The sequence below is a fragment of the Desmodus rotundus genome, chromosome 2 (assembly GCF_022682495.2).
Source record: "Desmodus rotundus isolate HL8 chromosome 2, HLdesRot8A.1, whole genome shotgun sequence".
NCBI classification, from domain to species: Eukaryota; Metazoa; Chordata; class Mammalia; order Chiroptera; family Phyllostomidae; genus Desmodus; species Desmodus rotundus.
This window is the reverse complement of record NC_071388.1, coordinates 197,224,140-197,249,846: the sequence shown is the minus strand read 5'-3', so window position 1 is coordinate 197,249,846 and position 25,707 is coordinate 197,224,140.

Here is a 25,707-nt window from a genome sequence, read left to right as displayed (position 1 = left end):
TATAATTATCTAAGCAAAATCAAGTTTCTTTTGCTGTCATTTAACATGTCTGAAGTATAACTTGTTGGAACCCTGGTTGGGTAGTGACTTCTGCAATGATTATGCTTTCAGCAATTTATATTTATTTTTCCTGTGAAAAACAGAAAAGCTACATCAAGATGCCCACTGATAGTATTCTTCTAGACCCTGTCCTTTGATAAGGAAACAGACTGTGAGACCCCTAAGTTCTTTCTTAAAATTTTGCCATGATTAGAAAACTGCATCACTAGCCGTAAGAAGACTTTTCTGTACCACTGAGATGTTTAGGTACGTCCTATTTCCCGGCTCCCAGCCTGCTGACGAGGTCCTACCCTTCGTGTGGAATGACGATACTGCAGACCTATTGTGATCATTTCCATGGAGAATCACATAATATTCAATGGGGGAGAAATGGTGGCAATTATCTGCCCCCCCGCCCCCGTGCTCTCTTTTACTGATGAGCTTGCACACTTGAGTGGTTTTCCAGTATAGGTGAAAACCTGCCTACTCTAATGAGACAGATGAAACAACAGATTCTATTACAATGGAACACAAAAAAAGCTTATAACATTATTCATTGTTTTTAAAGTTTGTATACTTGAAACAAGTGTTTAGTCTGCCCTTTATTTGTACAATTAATAAGGTGGGGAGGTGGAAGAAAAGGAATTAGGTGGATTTTAGTAAATGCAAATTTTGAGGGAATATGGAATGTTGGGGAGAGTAGATGTTTGTATTTCTTTTTTTTGCATTTTAAATCTTTCTTTTTACAATTCTGTTACATTTATTGGGGTGGCATTGGTTAATAAGATTATATAAGTTTCAAGTGTACAATTCTATATGAAAGCTTCTGTGTATTGCATTGTGTGTATTTACCACCTGAAGTCAAGTCTCCCTCAATCAAGATGCATTTGACCCCCTTTACAATCTTCTACCTTCCCCCACTTCCCTTCCTGTGTGGTACCCACCATATTGTTGTCTGTGTCTATGAGTGTTTTTACATATCTTCTATAGTTGTATTTCAGTGAAACCTGAGATCATCTTAATAAAAATGCTGATGTTTTGTAAAGGGTTGCATAATTTCTCTTTTGTTTGCATGAATTTACTTATTTATGTAATCTTTGTGTCAAAGGCCTCTGTTATCTATTGTTCAGGGTTATTTCTTGCCTACATTTCTTGTTTTTCGGAAACATAGGAGATGAGCTCTATTTGATTTCCTGGTACCTTAGTAACTTCAGAAGCTGTGGGATCCTGAAGGGACCACTTGATCCAGCCCTCTCATTTTACCAGTGAGAAAAGCAAAGCCTGCAGATGCCTAAGTGTCTGTTCAAGGTCAATGGCAGAGCTGAGACAAAGATCAGAGTCTCTTACCTGCCTGAAGCAAGGTGATTTTTCTACTTCACCATTTTTGCCTTCCAGGTATTTTCTCTTCTCAGAATTTTTTCTCAGAAATTCTCAAAGGACTGTATTCATAGCATTTATAACTAACATAATTTTGTATGTATATGTGGGAGTATTTGATCAAAGTCTATCTTCCCCACTTGACTGTATACTGCATTGATTAGCATAGCAATTTTGTCTGCTTTTGCTGACCAATTCCTAGTGCCTGCACAGTGTCATGTGCATTATAGGTGTTCAGTAGCTCCTTCTTAAAAATGAACGAACGAATGAATGAAGTTGGGTCTAATAGAGTTTTCATCCCGAGATCAAGTGGGTGACTATTTGGGTATACCATTGAGCTCTCAGGGAGGGCAGGACAAATAGGTGGATGGACTGAGATGAATAGCATCACTGAGTTTTGTACAATCTGCCATGGGAAATAAGGCTCTAAAGACAAGTTGGTTTTCAAACATACAAAGCTAGAATTACCATTTCTCCTTTTTGTAAAAACAGAAGTGTTAACTTCAGAATTTTACTATATTTAATAACTTGCATGCAATCAAATGTATAATTTTGAGTGCACAGTTCAATAACTTTTGATAAATATGTCATCCCCCTGACCAGAACCACAGTCAATGGAGATACTTCGGTCCATACCTACGGTCACTGTCTGAATCAGGTGGGTGCATTGGTGTCATTACTCATTGGTCTTCCTCCTTCCACTCATGTTCCATTCTCCTCCAACAACCAGACTGATTCAGTTGTTACATAAACTGTATTACTTGATTCTATTACTTATAAGCCTCCCAGGGCTCCCGGGATATTAACAGAATAAACCCAAGTTCCTTACTATGGCCCAAGAAGTGTTGTGTGATTTGGTCCTTGCCTGGATGCTAGTCTCATCTTACACCATTCTTCCTCTTGCATTCTCTATTTCTGCAACACTTTTCTTCCTTCAGTTATTTGAACTTACCAACTTTTTTCTTACTCTAGACACTTAGACTGAAACAAGATCTCCCCATTTGTTATCCTTCAGGTCTGTGATAAACAGATGACTGCCTCCCAAAGATGTCCAAATCCTAATTCCCAGAAACTGTGACTATGTTATGTTAAGTGATAAGAGGAACTTTGCAGACTTGGTTAGGGATCTTGAGATGCACAATTGTCCTGGGTTAACTAGGTGGTCCCTGGGAATCCCAGTATAATAACAAGTGACAGAGGGAGTCAGCTGGGTCAGAGTCAGAGAAGGCCAGGTGAGGCGGGAAGGAAGCCGAGGTGTTATGATCGCTGGCTTTGAAGATGAAAGGAGCCATAGCCAAGTAAGGCTGGCAGCCTCAAGAAGTTGGCAAAGGCGAGGACTGGATTTTCCTCAGAGCCTCTGAAGGCTCTGCAATCCCCAGCTCGGCAATCGTTTCGGTTTTAATTGCACAAGACTCATTTTAGACTTCTGATCTCCAGATAAGTTTCTAGGATAATAATGAGTTGTTTTATGCCACTACATTTGCGGTTATTTCTCACAGCAGCATAAGAAACTAATATGAGCTCCCTGCTTAAGATGCCATCTTTACAGGGATACCTTTCTCCAACAGTCTTCTCTGAAACAGAACCCTGTACTTCCTCTTTCCCATGCTCTCCCTGACATTCCCACCCCATGGTCTCTACGTCAGTCCCGTGTTTGAGGCTTTCATAGTGAAACTCACCACTGATGGGCATCCTCACTTACTCTTTGTCACCTTCACTAGCATGCGTTCTCTGAGGCCAGGGATAATGCCTCATTCACTGTTGTATCTTCAGGAACTAGTGCCTGCAACTTTGTAATTATGTGCCTAATAAATATTTATAAATGAGCCAGGTCTGTGCTGCCCATTACAGTAGTCGCTAGTTGCACGTGGCTGTTGATCCCTGGCTACGTGGCTAGTGAGACAGACTACAAGTAGAAAATACCAGTTTCTAAGTCTCCATGTGACAAGTGAGTGTAAAATATCTTTGTATCTTAAAATTAATATTTTAAATACAATATTTAAACATACAGGGTCTGGCACAAATAACACCTCTTTGTTATTACAAAATCATAAGCATGTAATTCTGTAACATAACAGTATCACACTCAAGCACACCATATGACATTTTAGGTGAAATGTTCAAATTGCTGCCCATCTCGTGTGGGACATTCACGTTCCCTACCAACCACACTCAAGCAAGCCTTACTTCTGCTGGACCCTGCATATTAGTATTTCTATCTTAATTACAAGTTGAAATATATTTTGGAAGTATTGGATTACATAATATATTATTTAATATTAAATTATTAAACATAGTTTCACCTGCCTTTTTTACTTTTATTAAATATTGCTACTGGAACATTTAAAAATTAGGTGCGTGGGGCTTACATTATATTTGTATTGGACAGTGCTTATTTGGATTGTGAGTTTCTTGAAAGAAAAACCTCTTTGTATGACCAAAAATGATTTACCCAGACTAGCTTTTCAGTAATGTTTGCTGCATCATATTTGTTCAATAAGTTATTTTATTAAAATATTTATTATTGTACCAATGCATGTAATTGGGCCAAAAGAGAAGATTTGCATTTAACAATTTTAACCAACTATATTTATGGCTACATATAATTTTTCACCTGATGCATTTTCTAGTTGCTTTAAAATTAACACTGTTAATATATGTTATAAATTAGAGCCTGGAAATACAGCTAGATGGCAAACTGTTACATCAGACATTTTTGTATTGGTAGAATGAAATTCTACCTTCAGGGGTACAGCTTTTTACAAAACATCCAGTTTTTAATGAAACATTTAAAGCCCTATCTAAGGAAATCCATTAGGCCAAGTGTTCCCAACCTTTAGGCTGAGGACCAGTACCAGTCCGGGCCTGTTAGGAACCAGACTGCACAGAAGGAGGTGAACTTGAATGCAATGCCCTTGAATCATCCCAAAACCATCCCCCTCAACCTTGGTCTGTGGAAGAATTGTCTTTCACGAAACTGGTCCCTGGTGCCCAAAAGGTTGGGGACCGCTGCATTAGGCAATACTTCCCACTCATTGTCTGCAAATTACTCTGAATGTCCAGGGACAGTGTACTCAGGAGCGGGGAAATGGCAGTATTTAGGACCTAGCCTAAGTCCTGCCCAGTCCCAGTTGGCTTGAGTTTTCTTTAGCATCCACTATTTTGTCTGAAAAATTCACCAGAACATTACATTCTACTCTATAATTTGTATTTGTTTTAGTGTAAAATATTGCTGTATGGTCCAAATCTTCAAGTAAAATAAATGCTCCATGATTTTCTCTGAGCATGTTGTGTGCCTGGTGTGCTGGCACTCCCGGGGCACTGGCACTGAACTTGAGCACTATGGAACTAGGACTCTGTCCCGAGCCTTGGCCTTCTGGGGAATCCTGCAGAGCTGCGATGACAACTGGTCGAGCAGTGAGCTGGTGGAGGTGGGGGGAAGGCAGTGGGTGAAGTGATTCTCCCAGATGAAGCAGAGATGGAGGAGGGTGAGGAGAACAACAACAACAAAAACCTGTCAACAAAGATACAGAGAGGCCTGTGTTTGGTGCCAAGACAAATAGGTCAGCCTTGTCTGTGACCGCTTTTCATTTCCTTCTGGTTTCAGGCCGCCTTTGAGATGGAGGTGGAGGTGTGTGTTCACAGGTGTGCTCCCACATGCATGCTCCCTCGAAAGCAGCACTGGAAATCCTTTTGCCTATATAAAAGCTGGGAACAAGGGAAAGACAGAGTGCCATTAGTCTGAGACCATTCTTTTTCTTGCCTGCGTCTATGAAGAGATAGTCTGGCCCATCCTCCTTATTTTGGTAACTGGCTGTTTGCATACACTGTATTCTTTAATTCCCATTTCAGCCCTGAAAGATAAGGGCCGGTCATTACCGTCTGGTAGATTCTGGTGGAGGAGCGAACTGAGTCTCAGTGAGGTTACAAAATTTACCCTTGGTCGATTCAGCTTGTAAATGGCAGAGTCAGGATTGAGAAACTCTGGCTCCATGCTGCTCCCAGTTTAACGTGATTCTACAACTTCTTTTTAGCGCCTCTGACATCCTAGGGGCCCGTGCCGGGCTTAAAGGAACATACAAAGATGAATAAAGATATGTTCCCTGCTGACTCCCAAGCCCAAACTTTCCCCCTCCATGATACTCCAAAGCAGCACGTATGAGAGATAGTAAGTATTCGATTACTTTCTCTGGGCCATTCATCGTGAGTGGTCCAGAGTTAAATGTTCTTGTTTAACATTAGCAGATGGTGAATGAGGCAACAATGTCTGTAAGAGGAACAAAACAAAAGTAATAAAAAGAATTGGCACTTGGGTAGAAAAGATGAACCATCGCCCCTGCAGGTCCTTTGTCTCAATCATTCAGTAGAACGAAAAAAAATCACTTTATAAATCAGTCGAAGTTGGTCTCATTCTGCCATTCGCAGCACATGGAATTACTTGCTTAGCTGATGAATGGATGCCTTTGCCAAGGCACTGACTCTGAGCTTATATAACTTGCAGTGCAATTATTACTTACATCCTAGAAAGCACTTATTTATTGTGGCTTGTATCATCATTTCATTTTTGAAGCGTGTTCCTTATTCATTTGCTTTTGAAAACGGGAATAGATGCCAGTAATAAAAAGAAGCTTTTCTATTACTGTAACTGAAATATAATTTTGAAAGTGATATGAAACAATGCATTGGTTGTTTGCATTTTATCATCAAGGCCAGAAACAGAGGAAAATAGCAACTGCACTGTTATAAAATTAAGGCTGCTCTGAAATTATGGTTGAATTTCAGTAAGTGCTAAAATCAGAGTGTGTGGGGTGTTAAAGCCTGAAATTTTTTAGTCCACAATACGTTGGTTCATTACATTTTGGTTATTAGGGTCCAAAAGGGATAGATACAATGTATCTTCATGTAAAAATATACATATGTGTAGACACACATAGGTATATGTACATGTATGCATATGTACATGTGTGTGTGAGTGTATACATAGTCTGTCTGGAAAAAGTCCAATCATTGTTAACATAGAATGATTTGCATGACATCGATGTAACCTGGCAGCCAAGGAGAGTGGACTGGAATGCACATGCACGAACAATGACGACTTCACTGTACTAGTCAGTGGGGGCGGTAGACTCTGTTAAGTGAGCATGTGTACTGTGTGGCTCTCACATTCAAAATGACTGAGTGAATAGAGAAATGAATCTGCATCAAATTTTATGTTAAGCTTGAACATTCCTCTGCAGAAATTATTCAGATGACTCAGAAGGCTTTGGGGGACAATGTAATGAGTGCAGTGCAAATAAAAGTGTGGCCCCAAACCTTCAAAGATGGTCAAGAAGCTGTTGAAAGTCACCCATGTTCTGGTAGGCCTGCAACAAGCAGAACGCCTGAGAATGTTGAACGTGTACAGGCTGCAATCAACAAAGATCGGTGACTGACAGTGTGAGAACTAGAAGTTGATCTGGAGATTCCAAACATTACTGTGTCCGAGATTTTGATGCAGGATCTTGGCATGAAACATGTGGCAAAATTCGTTCCGTGGATTCTACTACCAGAGCAGAAGGAACCTCGTGCTGCAGTTGTTAGAAGTGCATGAGGTCCCAAGGTGCCTACTTTGAAGGGACTGAGGTGTCATTGTCCTATGTATAATATTTTTTGTATCTTCGTCAATAAATGTCTCTATTTTTCATGTTACATGGCTTGATATTTTCTGGGTAGACCATATACACACACACACAATACACACACACACACACATATATATATATATATATATACACACATACACATATACACATAAAAGTTTGTTTGCAAAAATCAAATTCTGTCTTTATCCTCTTGAGAAAGGTGAAAAGCCGAGTCTCCATTTTTATCCTATAATCTCAACTAATACCTCTGGGGACCTGCACTGGAATGCAGCAACAGTATGTGACCTGGTAATCGGGCATACCTCCAAGTCAGTCTCTAGTATTCCCAAGAGTGTTGGTGAAAGCTGAAAATTAATCTCTAAACCATTCAGTTTATATTTTTAATGTTGTGAATATTTTTCTTCTTCTTCCTAGATCATGGCATGTCAACTTCTTAAAGTGAAATTAGAACTATAACTTTTCATTGGGTAATCATTCTTCATTTGATATGCAATCTGGGATTGTCCAATGTACATCTGATTCTCAAAGTCAACAATACATCGTCTCAATGAACACCAAATGCCAGTATCCATTGGGCTTGCAGCCAAGTTAGCAGACTTGTAGAGAATTGAAACTAGAATTTTTTGATATCTGGCACACATATTGTATCCTATATGTTCCTGCAGAAGCTACTACACATATTTCTTTTCTAAATAATAAATAAATCTAATTATTTCATAAAATCCAAGCTCTATCCCATCCTCCCCATTTATAAATATGTTATGGCTCAGAAAGTAACATTTGTAGTTAATTTCCCCTTTTCCCACATTTACAACTACCATCCTTCCACCTGCCGTACTATCCCCATACCCTACCTAGCCACCAGCCAAGACAGGAGTGCTTGACTTAGTTATTCTTTTATCTTTTTTAAAACCTTCTTTTTAAAGAAGCTTTCTACTTGGCAATTTTTGTGACTTTTAGGTAGCAACTCAAAGAGCAGAAGGGGGAAGTTGCTACCACTTTTAATGTGTAACCCAAGCTAAGGTGTGTCTCATACACTCTGCGGGGTTAGCAGAGTAGACATTACATTATGTTCTTGGGTCTCCTTTCCTCTTGCTTTCTCTCTGTCCTTCTCAGGCCAAATGAAATGTTATGGAAGCAGCAATTGAAAAAGAGACAACTAGGTACAAATCAAGACAGCTGTGGGACTTACTGCATCCTGTATGTACTGTTTTGATTTTTCATGTTGATTTCAATTTTAAAATCCAGCTAATTTAATAAAATATCTTCCTTCTCATCTTCCAGATTCTCTCACCTCGTGGCTATTTTGAAGATTGTCCTACTTCTTGGCCCAGTTTGGTGAAATTCTTCTTCCTTCTTTCCTTTTCCCTTTTCCCACCTGTCTGATTCTTTGTATTTCTCTAATTATTTAACCTATTATGATTCGTAGAAATCTAGAATAGTTTAGTGACAAAAACCCCAACAACTCCTAGGTGGGGTGGGGAATGGGGAGATGAAGCTGAGTGGCAAAGATAACATTTGTAGTGCGTGGGATAGAAGGAGCCAGGCCAAGTGTGGGAACATCCACGCATTAATTTTGTTCCCATTACATCTAAATTGAGACATCTAATTTTCCTTTGTCTCTGTTGACTTCTCTTCCCTCGCTCTCAAACTTTTCATCTTGTTTCAAATTTTGGAGTTGCAAGTTATGCCCCCCAACCCTCCAAAAGGAATCAATCTATAGTATTTGAGCAGAAATCCTGTATACTTGTATATGCTATATATCTGCAGACATTCTTTGCATTATTATGGGTCATGTAATGAGGCAAATCCACAATAGACAATACACACATCATCCTGTGGACATAGATTGAAAGGTAAGCTTTCTAGAAAGCAGAGATTTTCTTGACATTCTATGTAGCCTCTTTTAGTACTATAACTATTACATGAAGTGAGGTGTGACCCCCCCCAACATTGCTTGGTTATCCTATTCAGGCTTCAGTAAAATATTTTCTCTAAACCCATCATTAAAAAATCTTCCAAAAATGAGACTAATGTTTCTTTTTAAGAATTTAAACATTTCTTTTTTCGTTAAAAAGATTTTATTTATTTATTTTTAGAGAGAGGAAGGGAGGAAGAGAAGAAGAGAAACATTAGTGTGTGATTGTTCTCTGGCATGCTCCATACTGGGGACCTGGTCTACAACCCAGGCGTGTGCTCTGACTGGGAATCGAACTGGTGACACTTTGGTTCACAGTCTGGCGCTCAATCCACTAAGCCACTCCAGCCAGGGCCTGAATTTAAACATTTCTGAAACTGTGCTTGAAGAAATAAAGTCATAATACGATAAGTGAAAATAAGACAAATACATACTTTAAACATGAAAAAATTCACAAATTAAACAAAATGAGACCGTGACATTTGAAAACTGCCATAATGCATACATCTAAGCACACATGTGCACACATGCATACAACTAAGATATGATGTCTATCAGTTATGAATTCTATACATTTTGAAAGATTTCTTTAAATTTAATATATTTTTAAAAAATCACATGTTTTTCTTGTGTTTATATCAAAAGGAGAAGAGAGTGAAAGTGGTTAAGGCATCTCTAAAGTTGTTCATATCCAGACTCCAGTTCTCTGGAGTCATCGTTGGCTCAGTGCTGCTGGTATCTCTGATTTTCCCGCACGTTGTCACCTGCTGGGCCGTGATGGCATCATCCAGGGCATTGATGACATAGCATTTCTTTCTTTTTTTATGTGTGTAAACACAATTCTAGAAGCTTTTAGTCATTTTAATAGACTATTTTCACATTTTACTTACTAGTTCATATATTTCATTGTAAAATTAATTAGAAATCTTGTTCTTCAGATACATTACTTACTGAGTTCAGTTATCTAGTTATTGAGAAAAAATGGAGTGTGCATGATTAAATACAGATTTCAGAGAGAATGAGTAGATTCTATCAAAAGTTTGTCCCAATCAAGCATAAAAGTGCCTATAATCATTATAAACAATTCCATGAATAGTATTATGTTCAAGAAAAGATTTTACCATTACTCTCTAAAAATGCTCATGTTAGTGTACAGACAGACAGATAGATGAATGCTCAGAAGTACAAAGAATCATTAGTACTTACATATCACCTGCCAGACTCACCATTTATAAGGTAGCAAATACGGTTTTCAGATGACCATTGGAGGTATACTAGTGCATTAGCTGGAGTGATTATGTGACACTATGTCCATCTGAACCCTGAGGAAACATTTTGGGTTACTGTGAATAGATATGAAACAACTCCACTTGTTTTTCAATTGATCTGCCATGGAACATTTGTGGCACCTGAGCCCTTCCTAGGTAAACCACTGAATGTATTATTAGCATTTTTGTTTTTCTATTATCTTTTTATTTCATTTTAATTAAACTTCAATTACGGCTGACATGCATTGTTCTGTTAGTTTCAGGTGTACAGCAATATGAGTAGACATTTGTATAACTTATGAAGTGATTGCCTCAATAAATCTAGTACCCATCAGACACTGTGCATAGTTATCACAAAATTGACTGTATTCCCTATGTTGCACTTTCCAACCCCGTGACTGTTTTTATAACTGGCAATTTGTACATCGTAATCCCTTCCTCTTTCTTCATTATCTTTCTTGTTAATTAACTTTTGTATCTAAGTAAACACATATGCATAGTTTTTAAAAATTGAAAAGGTGCTAAAGATGATTAACATTTCTTAAAAGATTGATCCGCTATTGCATCTGGGATTTTCTTTGAGGCAGCGGATCCTTATTTGCAAGTTGTGATGCCTGCACTTTCTGAATTATACCAGAAGGTGTCAACCGAATATTTTCAGATGATAACCAGGATTCATATTCCTTCCTCAAATGGACCTTCAGTGGCTTGTTGACCGAAACATTCTGGGGTTATGATTGTCCTGTCGGGTCAGTAGGAGTAACACTCGAGTTCAAACATGTACAGGTAATGAGAAACTACTTTGAAATTCCACCCAGTTGACAGCCATTGTGAGACGCATTTTGATTTCATAGTTGCAAAATATTGTTGATCTCAAAATTGATGAGAAATGATGGACATTTTATTAGATGGTAGACATCTTGTCAGTTTGATTATTCTGCAAAAAAAAAAAAAATCATTGAACCAATCACTCATTTTACCATTGTGGCCTTGTTCTAAGGTTCATCGGCCAAGCTGTTGACAGTCATCTTACTTTTTCGTTCATTCTAGATCTTAGGGAAACAATGAGACATGGAAATATCGTTTGATAAGATCTCAGGCTTGTGCCTTAAGTAAGAAGTGGTTTAAGCACTGTGGATGATGCTCAGGTCCCTTTCCAGGAAGCTGATTCTTGACCTTGGGGTGCAGGCAAGTTGCCCCAGGGTCAGTGACATAGGCCTTGAAGCCTGAAGGTCTTGGGGCTAAATCTTGGCTCTGTATGCAGCAACTGGAAGACCTTGAGGGTCTCTGTTTCTTTTTCTTTTCTGTATAAAGAGGTATGTTAATATTCATTTGCAGGATTATTTTAAAAGTTAGAATTGTTGAAACCTGATGTTGTTACATGTGGTCTACACCTATCTGGTATCAGGATGATGATTTCAGCTGTCACTTGGAGCTATTTGGTTCAGTATCTTTGTTTAGCTTTTTTTAATTTATTTTTATTTTTATTTTTTTCCGCCCCCCACCCCCTGTTTAGCTTTTACATAAAGTGATATTAATCTTGTGAATTGATGAAGACTAAAATTTAGTTAAAGAGTATACAGTAAACCATGTAAAATTTTTTTTAAATGGCATACACATATACATGAACTTTAAATGGTGTTATGAGTCAATTATCATGTACTTTTGCCCCACTACCTCCCAGTTGCTTCTCATCAGACTGGGCTGATTGAGGTCCTAGCTAAGAATGACAAAGGCCATTTCTCACATTTGGTTCTGTTATGAATACCTTTCTCTCATTATCTGACTAAGCAGCATCTTCTGCTCCACTGTAGTGATCGTGTGTGGATCCCTTACAGTCTTTGATGGGCAAGCTGCTTTCTTCCATCATGGTTGAGTTTTTATTCTCTGGCATGCAAAGCCTATGTCTTGAACTTGTCAATATTTATCAACCATATTTATTTTGTCCTAATACTCTTTGCCCTACCCATTATTGCTAACACATATATGGTATACCAACCACTCCATTGAAATAAATACTGCAAACTGCCTTTTATTACTGGGTGCCTTTTATTACTGGGTTGGGTTCTTTTGTTTAAAGATTTTATTTATTTATTTTTAGAGAGAGTGGAAGGGATGGAGAGAGGGAGAGAAACATCAATATATGGTTGCCACTTGCTCACCCCTTACTGGGGACCTGGCCTGCAACCCAGGCATGTGCCCTAGACTGAGAATCGAACCAGTGACTCTTTGGCTTGCAGCCCAGTGCTCAATCCACTGAGCCACAGCAGCCGGGGTGAGTTGGATTCTTTATAACAGTGTCTCCTTGCATTGCTTTTGGCTTAGAAATCTTTTCTTCCATGTTTTTTTCCATCATCCCACTTTTAGAAGTCCCCAGCAGCAGCTCGGATCAAACCCAGCTTTTCTCCTTAGGTTTCCTCTTAAAATTCACTTACACTCGGATTACACTTCTGTAGAGCTTCTCTTTGTCATGTGTCACAGGGGTGAAAAGTTGTCTCCACAAGTTCCAGGGGACAGGATGGTGCCCGTTAAATATTATTTCAATCACTTCTACGCTGGGTTTGAGTATTTACTCTGCCACTTGTTAGGGCTGTGATCTTGGCCATTTCACATAATATCTCTAAACTTCAATCTTCTCATTTATGAAATGAACATAATTTTACTTTGCCAAATTAATGTGAATATTATATAAGATGGTATTTGTAAAGTGCTTGGCACTGGTAAAGCCCTCAATAAATAATTGGAATTATGTTGTGTGCCCTCATCTTGCGTTCAGTGAGCAATGTGGCATTGCATCCTCCCACTTAGAAGTTATTTCACCACCCTGAGGCCAATGAACTTTCTGGATTCTGCCTTGAGCTAGCTCACCGCTGGTGGGCAAGGAAGAACTGTCTTTAAATAGCGTGAATGCCACAGCCATAGTACATATATTTTTGAAAAAGCAAAACTTAATCTTAAGAACTTGTTTCCTTCTACTTCTTGAAAGGCATTTTTTGAATTTAGTGAGGAGGACACCTCTGATATAATTGGTTTATTGAAATATTGAAAAGTTCCAATATTGATAACTGAAATATTGAAAGTATTGGTTCCAATCTGTCATCTAAGTTTCATAAAGACCAGCATTTTACCACAGGGACCAAAGGCCACAGGCTTTAGATTCCCTAACATCACCACTGCTAGATATTCCAACGCATGGGGCCTTGAGTTTCGGCGCCCCTTTTTAAAGTACAGCATACCACCAACGTGGGGCTGGTTTACATCCGCTTGCACTTGAGATCTTCCACATGGAGGGACATTTTATTCCTTGAGCTGTTAAAAAGATGAACAGAAATGGACTAATATTCATATTTTCTCATACTTATTCCTTATAACGATGGAAGAAATATGTCAAGAAAAAATATCTACCTTTGAAGGATAAAACATCATACCAGATATGTAAAAATGTTGGTACTTCATTTAGGAATGAATATTATATTACGGTTCCTGCCAAGCATTATGCTAACAATTGTTTATTCTACCAGGCATTCGGGACACGTACCATTTTCAGTCGCAAGTCGTAAAGACTGTATACTAACAGAGTTTGTAGTACCCGGATCTTCACTTTTTTAGGACGAATTTTGCTGATATATAATTGCTGGTATAAATGTTGGCACTTCCTTAACTAAAGTTGTGATAACAAGTGTTACTATAATGAAAACAAATGAGATTAATGATTTTTCCAGGTTTTTATCTGGCAGTGGCTGAGAGATTGAAATTCCTTTAGCTTTGCCTCAGACAGGCTTATTTTTCCTCCCTTAGTCTAAAAGAACTTCCCAAATTTACCTGCTTGGTCTTTTTTAGAGTATACAAATGGTCTCAGGTACAGCATTATGTCTACACATGTGGAGAAGAACTGTACAAATGTAAGGGAGTCTTAGAAAAAGAGACCTGCAAAATCAATGAAAAAAGGCATGGATTTCTTTTGTAAAATGTGCATTATTTAATAACCAATTATTTACCAAAAATAAGCAAATAAGCAATAATTTTTACCAATAATAAGTTGGTAACAATTAATTCCTTTCTCTAAATATGGTATAAGTTATAGCCAGAATAATTCAGATTTTTAATGTCACAGCATAACATTATTTTAGGCAAGGTTTTTTCCCCTCAGCAGAATAGAGAGTATAGATTACAAAATGATAGTGTACAGCTGATGTCATTGTTTAATTAGATAATTGTATTTTGCATTTTATACTTTGCCTATTTTTGGTAATTCATGTATTACTGAAGTTAATTCAGCTATTAGCTATTAACCTCTAACTAAGCACTGAATTTGTCTACCTAAAGGGTTTATTTAACCAGAGTTTTAATTAAATAACAGAGCTAACATAATGAAGAGATTTTTATTCTGTGCTAAGAAATGGTACAGTACATTGGTTTCTTCCAAGACTGTATCATAAGATGACACATATTTTCATTTCTGTATTCAAGAACAATATTGTTGAGTAAATATTTGCACTAATACGTTGCCATTTTAGGATTTCCTGAGGTATACATAGTCCCACAAGGTAAATAATTAAAGGATCTGCCTTCTCGGATAGCACTAAGCAGAGCTTGATATAAGTTTGATTATTTCACTGGCCTCTTTGATAATCCATAACTGTCTTTTGCAATTACTTTCATCATCCAGCCAAGCAAAGATAAAAGATGGAACATGCTTCTGTTGCTTACTCCTAAGGAAACTGCATCACCCTTGAAAGGCCAGGTGATGGCATAGGGCCCAATCGGGGTTGGAAAACAGCAATCTGCAAGGACAAGTTAAGTGTGAGCCAAAAATGAAGTTGTTACCAGACAGCAAACCACAGTCCTCGCTCCTTATGAATATTTAAATGAGTAACTAAAAACAGCCTCGGAAAATCTAAGCAACTGTGACAGCTGAAACTGCCTGGAAACCAGGAGCCTACCAGGACCATGATGAAAAGATCACCCGTCAACTTGTACTTCATCCCACCCGTGGGTCTACAGAGGAAAAGTATCAGATCTATTTTACCCAAATATAAATTATGAAAAGTCTGATTTATTGCTGCAGTTTCAGAAGCCTATCAGCCCCCAAATCTCCTGTGTTATTTTGAATTCATTAAAATGCAATGATTTCTAACAATCTTTTCAAGGCAAAAGAATGGCCACGTTTTTTCGGACCCTGAGCTATTGATGTTGCTGTTGTTTTTACTCATAGAAAATTGGCCCTCGTCAGTCTTTCATGAATATATTTCAGTTTGCTCCATGTGGGAAGAAAGATAATGAGAACAGAGTCCCTAAAGCCAGAGTGCTCTGAATAATTCTTCCAAAAGCTCTAATAAAGAGTTACCAGATACATGGCCTGATTTATCTAGGCTCACGGAGTTTATTGTTTTGCTTTTCAGAAGGAAAATCAGATATATAGCTGTTTTTGTTGAAGTAGAAAATTCAGAACAGATTTTGTCATATAGAATAGTTCTAGAAAATATCTGTAGAGGATACATTTCAAAAGACAACTGAAAGTTTATTCTCCTTGGATATGTAAACAGAAGATGACTACTTCAATTACTGTCTCCAGTTTACCGAGGAGTAAAGAAGCACACAATTTTCCAGTTGGTGCCTTTATCTGAGAGAGTTGTTTAGTTCCTTTAAGGTGGCATAGTAAATTCTACTTAGTTTTGTGTGTTTTGATGAATAGTGTAAATAAAATAGAGCCCTTTTATAGTTCACAAGTTCCTAGTAAAGAAAAAATAAAACTATGCCATATGTACATCTGACACAGGCATCTCTACAATTCAAATCTACTAATTAACTAAGCATAAAATCAAGCTGAGGTTACCATTAATTCAGTGGTTATTTGTATAATCTCTATGAAGCATGAAGTTTTAGTCAAAAAGCCTCTGGAGAAAGTTCCAGAACATAGAGGTCATTGCTTTAATTGCGGAAGAGTTTCAGGGTATTTTCAACAACAGTAGGGAGCCCAGTGGCTGTCTAAGAGGTCATTGCTGGAACCTCTCTCCTCCCTGCTGGGGCCGAGAGCTGCATTTCCGGTTTCTCAGTGTACCTGCAGAGTGGCAGCCAGACCCGGCTGTTTGCTGTCTCCTTTCTCTTTAGCCACATGTGGGTCTAAGGTTGGCATTACATATTGCCAGATTTTCAGGTTTGCAGTGAAAATGTTAAATGGCGTGCAGAATGGCATTCTGATTTATGTTCATCCAGTGGAGAGGAGAGACTTTAGAGAGAAGGAGCTAGACAGAAGGAATGTTGGCCACACCCACACTGGAGACCCAGCTTCTCGAGGTGAATAGGAACATAGTTACTCTGAAGGAGTGTGAGGAGATGGAGACCCATTTTAAAGTGCAGAGATAGTCAGGTTGAGTGCCAGCTAAAAATCTCGTTAAACCGAACAGGGTTATCAGAAGAATGTTGAATCAGAGACTGGAAGTACTGCTAGCTCTGTGGTCTTCAGCAAGTCACGTATATGCTCTGGGCTGTTCTCTCAGCTGTGGGGCAGTTCTAGGAACAGAATGAACATAACTTTTATTTTATTTATTTATTTTTTTGAGGATTAAAGAAATCCATGTTGTTTCTTTATTGAAACATTATCTGGAAGTGTAACCTATAAATATTTGTGTTTACGTATCCATTTGTTTTTTTAAATGTTACCATATGTGCTTCATTTCTGATAGATTTTTTATTGTTCTTTAATTACAGTTGTCCCTATTTTCCCCCTATTATTCTCCCCTGCCCACCCCTGCCTCCCACATTCACTCTCTTCCCTTTGTCTTTGTCCATGGGTCCTTCATACATGTTTCTTGACTTGACTGTTCCTCTTTTTCCCCCATTACCCACCTCTCCACTCCCCTCTGGTTACTGTCAGTTTGTTCTTTATTTCCATGTCTCTGGTTCTATTTTGCTCGCTTGCTTGTTTTGTTGATTAGGTTCCACTTATAGGTGAGATCATATGGTATTTGTCTTTCACCGCCTGGCTTATTTCACTTCTCATAATAAAAAACTGTGGTACATTTACACAGTGGAATACTATGCAGCAGAAAGAAAGACGGAGTTCCTACCCTTCACAACAACATGGACGGAACTGGAAAGCATAGCTTTTAAAGTCAGAAGATCTGGGTCAGTTGTGTCAGCTTCTGGAACAATCCAAGTCTCCATTTGGGAGACACATGCAGGTGCTCAATAAATGTTAGTTTTTCCCCTCCCTTAACTCTAAAGTTTTTTCCAGTTTTAAATTCTGCAAAGTATGCATTGAATAAAGTCTTTCCTGATGCGTATTTGCATAGAAGTGGATCAGGTTTGTAACTGCCATTGTCTCAGGGCCACATCTTGTGCGTGGTATGTGTGCCAGATTTAAAATGAAACGTTACGGGTGCTGGGAAACACCAGGAGAGGAGCTGATGGTGAAGAAAGACAGGGTCAGCTGACATCACTAAATCTGATACTTTCTGACTCTTTTGTTTTATGATCTGTGATGTAAAACTCTTTTATTGATGCCATATTTTAATTTCATAAGTCATCAAATGTCATTTTAATTTTAAAAGTCATAACTTGGTCAGAGTTTGAAAATCAAAGTCATTTCCAAAGACTTACACTGTTGGGCAATAAATATTCATTGACATGTACTCATTTTTCTTAAATTATATTGGTTTTTAAGATAAATGAAAAAACAACAACAACCTTTTAATCAAATGACCTTAAAAGTGGCCTCAGACGACAACACAATATTCCAGCTCCTGCAGTAGCATCTAGCAGGAGTAGATTCTGAAAAGTTTTACCTGAATGCATGGGAAAAGCTGCCCCTCCCCCCAAGAAAACCACCTCTGTTTAAGTCTGTTAAAATGATTCAAAGTATAAGACTCCGCAATCCCACTTTTAGCTATCTGACCTGCAGAAATGCCGTTGTAACGAAAGGGAAGGGGGTTCACATGGGTAAGGCAGCATTGTCTTTAAGAGTTACTGATTGGGAATAGCCTTTGTTTCCATCCACAGGAGGATAAATAACAGTAAATACACATCAATAAATGTGACATTGCCATTAAAAAGACCAAAGTGGGTCTGTGCATGTAACCATGGGAATATGCATACTGTTAGGTGAAGGGAGTTACTGAGCAATATAGCAATATGCTTAATATGTACCCATTTTGAAACAAAAAGTGTATTTTAATTTGCATATATATATGTAAGTATGTATCATACAGACATGTGTATATGTTAGGCTAATGTAGAAAAATACTTCCAGTGATCTATATGTAGTTGTTCAGAGTAATTACTCCTGAGTTAGATTTTTTAATGCAATTTTGTTGTGATTAACTTGTTCTCACAAATATATATTTGCAATTAAAAAACAAAACTTAAATATGAGTCAAATTCTTGAAATGACTTAGGAAATCAACACATTTATTCTGGTCCTTTTTTTTCTCTGTAATAATCTACCATTGATATGCTTTAAAAAAGTCCATATGTAAGACATAGTTTTTAGCATCAACTCCATGTTTTTCTGCCCTGAATCTATTCCTGACTCTTCCATGACCTTTCTGTGTCTCTCAGATTGTTTCAGCTCTAAACTTCCTCATCTATAAAATAAAAGGGTTTGAAATAAACAAAGAGCTCAGAGAGAGACATTTCCTTCCAGTTCTGAGATGCTGCGCTTCTGCCAAAACTAAATAAACTTCATGGCCCTTTGCAGTTTAATACTTTTTTCCCACATAATATTTTACAGCAAGCAGCCCATTAATTTACTGGAGAGATGACCAACAATGATTTCATAATACTCCCTGCAGTCTTGCTATTTGTTCTGAATATCCTGGCGTGTCAGTATGTGGACCAGGAAGCCCCTCACTGTCTTTGCATTGGAAAGGTTCAGGGGTCTGACCTTCCACTAAAAAAAATGATGGCCAAGTGCATCCTCATGTAGGAAGTGACAGTATTGACGGTACCCTCTGCTCTTCCTCACAGTCTCCAGGGCTGTTTGCATATAAAGCTCACAGCCTGTTCCATGGCCCACGGAGGGCCCCAGGGCTGTGGTGGGCAGATTTCGAGGAACATTATGTCACAGACCCTTGTTCATTTTATAGTTCAGCTGGTCCACGGCATATATTTGCAGCAAGCTGGCCTTTCCAGAGAATGCGTCCTGAGTAAAGGCCACCATGATTTGTTTGACACCATTAAAGTTATTTTGCTTTCTCTGACCAGAGTGAGATCATGAATTATGCCCCTTTGCCAGAGAACTGAGGAAATGCGGCTCTGAGGACTGTCCACTGTATGCCGAGGGTGGGAGGAGGCACACGGGATGCTGTGCCTGCCATTGGAAGTGTAAATTTGCACTGAGGGAGACAGAATGGAAACAAAATAAATCCACAGAAGTAGAACACGTTGTGCCATTAAAATAAAATGTAGCCAAGATGAGTGTCCCAAAGAGAGAGATATGGAACTGTGTTCCGAGAAAGTACTGATGGGGCAGCTTAAGGGTCTGAAAACATGGAAGGGAGAAAAGTCAGAGATTTTTATGTCACTCATATAAACGGATTTCCATGACAATTTTTTCTTTTGTTGCTAAAACATCTTAAGCCACATTGGATTGACTTGTACTTAGCAAGCTAAAATAAGGTGATCACTTTTATATTTCCAGTACATTAATATTGGACAGGGGGCTCCTACAGCTAGGAATTGAAGAGGTACCCACCAAGGCTCATCTCTTGAGTGGGGTCAGCATAGGACTGTCTATTGGAATAAGGAAAGAAAGCAGTAGACCTTTACCATTTATTTCTTATTTTATCCTTTAAAATATCCTACGTTTGTATTTGCTTTGTAACTCTCATGGACATATTAGAATTACAAGTATGCAATTCATAAGCAAACATTCATGGCTGGGCCTGCATATTAAGACATTTTTTATTAGAAATCAATGCTTTTGAGGTAAATAACATCTAATTTAATTTGTCCTATAAGTTGTAGTTTTTTCATAAGGAATCTTAAAGCAAAGCTAGTGCTTTTTCTGAATTTCTTACATGCCCACAAAATCCTTCTGTCTGAAATGTTGGTGGAAAGATCTGTGATGGACAGATAGATCATATTTCTTTCAAATGCTCTGGCTTTTGGGCTAAGCCATTTGGGTTTTCGTGGTGGTAGAGCATCCCAAAGAGGTTTCTCTTTTATTATGGTGCAAATGTGAGGCTTTCAGGCTCTCTGGGATTTATGAACAATGAAGTAACTGTGATGGGATGTGCCACTTGAAGTTTTCTTGTCATTGTATGTATATGGATGCTGCGGGATCCACTGTTTCTAGCATCCCTTCCCCATGCCATGCAGACTGTGTGGCCACTGGGTCACCCACTTTGTCTCTGTTTATTCCCTGTCAGATCCCCTCCCTAATCCTGTAGCAGGTGGATGGCGCTCATTGAATTTCCACCTAATTAGAACTCAGAAATGAGCTTTGATTCCTGATGGCAGGAACTCTCTGTCTAAAAGTAAATTGTTAACCAGGTGCTGTCTGAAGACCCAAAAGGAGGAGCATCCGATCTGGATGAGCATGTTGGATGCCCGCTTGTGTGTGGAGTCAGGGAAAGCACAGCAGGTGACATGAGCCAGTAGAAGTGACCCCTAAGTGCTTCCTCGGTGAACAGAGTCATCATTTTCACTGCAATCAGATCCATACCTTTTCAAAGCAATACATTTTTTGTAAATGTCAGTCCTTTTTAAATTGGAAAACACTCCACCACTGTGAGAAGTTAATATTACTAGAAGTCACAGTTAGCACTTGACTTCCAAAATATCTTCAAGAGTTCAACTCCAAGATCACACCTCCCGAAGAGCACATTTCCTTACTCTGAACTGGATGTACCTACAGGTAAGAATTAGAGGGAGAATATTTCTTTTTAATTGAACATTACTAGGATGAAATGTCCTTTCTCTTCAGGTTGACCTTGCTGATGCACCTGTAAGTACAAAATGCTGTTCCATTTTTTCTGCCAGGAGCAAGTCAAACATCAACTTCCAACACCTTCAGTGGTCACCTTCCTTGGTATACACTGGAAAATAGAGCAGTTGGTCCCTTGTTCCTTCTGAGTCATCTGGCAGCTGTTTACACATACCTCATGCTCTGTCTCATGGCTCCTGGTTCTGCAAGGTGTACTGCTCAGCTCTGTCCTCTGCCTTTCATTGCCTGGAAATCCTGGGGGACCCCCCGTGGAGACTTGCTTCCTTCTCGGACTAAGCCAAGGGGGAATATAAGGCAGAATTTTTCCACTTCTATCTACAATCTTGTTCTTTGTCCTCCACACCACACTATGTACATACAGAGGATTATATGGCTCTCTCATCTGCTGTTTAATGGGGGGAAATCAAAAGGAATGAAAGTGAAGGTGGGAACAATGGATAAAAGAAGCTGGGCCCCTCCCAAACCAAAGCCTGTGGACCCACCAGGGCTCCTGCCATTCCTTTCTCTGCTGTGCTCAGAGGTGTTTTCCTCTGGAGGAAAGCCTCCTTCATCTTCATCCGTCCTTTGAAAATGCTTCTGCTAACCAATGATTTGTTTCACCCCAGGATTTCCTTCCTCATCTGTCTGTTTTGTCAAGTTAGAGCTAATATGTCTAAAAAAATGTTCCGGAAGCTCCTGCAGGACAGGATTCATGATCTTTGATACTCTGAGTCTCACCCCACAGTACATATGGGTGTGGACATTTCATTTTAGGCTCTTCAAGAGTTTCCTGCCAGCATGAGCTGTGGATAGGTTTTCTATTTTTCCTGGTACCAAGAGGATAACCACTAGCAGGTGCGTGTGCACACTCATGCACTGAGGATAGACTTACTTTTCACAGATAGTGAAATCTAAATATATAGGAAAATGGCATCTTTCTGCCATACCACAGCTCTGCCCACACATGATGCCACACTTTTTACATATTTTGCAAAACAGACACAGTTACTCTTTATTTTTAATTTCCTTGCCCCTGGGCTTCCTGAACCCAGGGATTGGTTAAAAGATTGTGACCATAATTGGACCATTTGCCCATTGAGGACATCTCTTAGGTCTAGCTTTGAGATTAAACTAGGTCAAACCAAATAAAAAAAATGCATTTCCATTCCATTTTCTATTTTCCCATTTAAAAAAATATTTAATTTTTTTTTATTTTTAGAGAGAGAGAAAGGGAAGGAGAAAGAGAGGGAGAGAAACATCAATGTGTGGTTGCCTCTTGCACACCCTCTACTGGGATCCTGGCCCTGATACCCAGGCATGTGCCCTAGACTGGGAATTGAACCAGCAACCCTTTGATTCCCAGGCCAGCACTCAATCCACTGAGCCACCCCAGCCATGCCATCTTCTTTTGTTAGATGAAGAAATATGATATGAGAGTCTATGACTGTGTTTTACGAAAACACCCTAATTGAGGTGGTGGTAGTGGGGATGGTGAGACCCGCGGTGTTTCTCCTCTTGTACAGGTTACACTGAGATGATCACACCTTTGTCTGAAACAGCTTAGTTTTCCAGAGTTTCTTTACGTAGGGGAGTGGATAGAGCATTTTACTGATGGACAACTTCTTTCCCCTGAGGAAAGGAATTACATTTGTTTGGGAAACCACCTTGGTAAACTGCTTGAACAGAGAAGATTAGGCTTTTGGGAACGGATTGGAAAGAGACAATAGAGAGATAGCTAAGCTTTTCTTCAAAGAAAGGAATTGGTGGGGAGAATGGGCAACAGTGAGCAGATGAGATGTAATGGAGGAGAAAGGGGGAGCAGGGGTTACCAGGTCAAATGATAAATATTTGGATCCCAAGTTGACAACAATTGTTAAAGGACTGGTTTAAAAAAAAAAAACAGAAAAAAGTAATATCTAATTCTCGCATTTTGCTGAACATTTCTGAAACATTATTCCTTCTTCTCCAGTAGATTTCTATCTCCAAGAGGTAGCTTGCGTGAGTAGAACAGTGTATGTGTTTGTTCTAAGAGGATGGAAGTGCAGTAAAGCAGCACAGGCACAGTCATGGACACAAAATACACGCAGAGAATTGAGAGGAATTGAAGCCAGGATGACTGAAGAGTAGTGGAAACCCGACAATGTCTGCCTATCCCCAAGAAGAACTTTGAGTTTCCCACAGGATGTGAGACGGCAGTTGAAAACCATCCTACGCAGACAGGATGCAGGATGACCCAACGTGGCACTGTGATTACACTTAGCAAGGATTGAATTTTTGTAACTTAAAAAGTCATACAGGAGCACTCATTAAAAAAATGCAAAGTCTCAAGAACAATAAAGAACAAAGTAAGTGGGTCACATGGGTGTACAGTGTATCTTAGATTCATTTGGTTGAATGAAACAGGGATGCACCCCTGTAATCATCAGTGTTTTCCGAAATCCACATCAAATCACTGTTAATTACAGTGGAGAATAAATGTGTTCCCCCAGGGAGCTGGAACTCAGCCTCCTCTTCCCCAAGTCTTTGAAGGCTCGTGTTTTATCCTGAAGAGTCATTAGAAATTTGTATAATACTATATAAAACATACTTTAGTTTTCATATTAAAATTCCCCCACCCCTGCACACAATGTTTATGGTAAAACTAGGTAAATTCCCTACCCTCTATACCTACGTATACTCTCTATTCTCCTTCTCAGCTTCAAAAGTATATGTTTTAACCTAGTATTTTCTTTTTTTTTTTATTGATTGTCTCCTCAGGTAGAATGTAAGGTCTAGGAGAATAGAGAATCTTTCTTTTATTTATTTGTGTATTCAGATGAGGAGATTACTGCATATTTATTAAACACATGAATAATCCGTGGCTTGTATACATACCCTTGTGTTATGTTGCTCTATTTCCCCAATGATAGAGTAAACTAGTCAGAGGAGTCTCAAGTAATGGGAATTATTGAGAATATCCCAACTTCTCTGTTCCAGTTCTGAGCCATCCTGTCACCTCTCCTAGGACATAGCTGGCACATAAGGAATCCTAGTGTAAATTAGAAAAGGTGCTCCCACTAAAAAAGTGAATTTTAAAACGATGTCTTTTTGTCTGGGTTGACATAACTGATCCTAGGGTTGGTCTGGCTTCATGAACTGGGTCTGCATAGTTCTACCCAATGGTCTGGTCTCTCTCTGGACCTCCTAAAGTACCTGTCCCTCATGGTCTCTCTCTCCTATTTCCAGCCTCCTCAAACAAGGAGCAACTGGATTGGTCCACTCAGCCACCATGGGATGTGGCACTGTTCTATTGGGCTGTTCTTGGATTAAACTCCACTCCCTGGTCTAGTCAGTGAAACCTCCATTGTAGGATTGCCTGGTTTTCTCAGAAAGGGACCAGAGCAGCCTGTATAACTTACAGGCTGGGTCTATTTTAGCTTTCATGATGGATAGAGCTTTGTAACAGCAAACTTATGTCAAAAGGTAAGAGCAAAAACCATAGATGCCATCAAATTTTGCCAATGATAAGAAAAAAAACATCATAGAGTTATTGTCCAAAAGGAACTAAAATGGATTTTGGATTGCTTTAGTATGAAATGTGTTGGGATATTATTCCTATTGGATGGCTGAGGAAACCCACCTAAAGGTCACACACCTTTAGGTCAACCCACCTGAAGTCGCATTACTATGAAATCAAAGACTGGAGATTGAGACTCGGATGTGTTGTTTGCTTATTTTCAGTCCATTACTTCACTTCACCATAGTGCTTTCGTTTCAAGAACAGCCCCACAGGGTGAGGTTGTTAAAGATAGTGACTTTGATGATAATATTTTTCTTCTATCTACAAAGATGCTTTTATTTTTAAAATACCTGAACAACTGCCTAAAATTACTTAATGTCACAAGCATGCTTCAAATTCAAATAGTTATTTATTTTTATCCTTTAGTATTCACTGGGTTTCTTCCTTGTGATGGGTCGACCTTGCCAAGTGGCTTCCAAAACCATTAGATTTTTTATGAAAAGAGAAATCTTTTAGAAAAATAACCCTGAAAACCCTGATGACACATATTTTGTCACCCTGCCATATTTTCCTCCTTTTCTGTTCCTAGTAGCAAAGCAACAACTGAATAGAAATATTCTGAGGTCTTCCTTAATCTTAGTTCTCAAGAAGAAATATGAAGTAACACATCATATATATATTTGAAGATTGGCTAATGGATTCTCAGTAGCACCATAGAAATACCTTTTCACTTTAGATAAAAAATTCCAGCTCTTTAGCTTTTTATTTAAAGGTATGTGGTGTAGAGCAAAGTGGACCCAGGAAGTTGTCCCAGTCTTATAATTTTCAACTCCTCAAAATAGCATTTCACATTCACAGTGTATATATCATATATTGCTTTCTTTTTATCCATTTTATTCATTAATTTCCTCATTTATACATTTTCATTAGCTGCTTTTATATTTTCATTTTGAACATTTTTCATCTCCAAAAACATTGTTCTTTTGTGCCAGGACTCGACACAAGGAAAGGCCTACCCTGGTGAGGTGATCAACTGC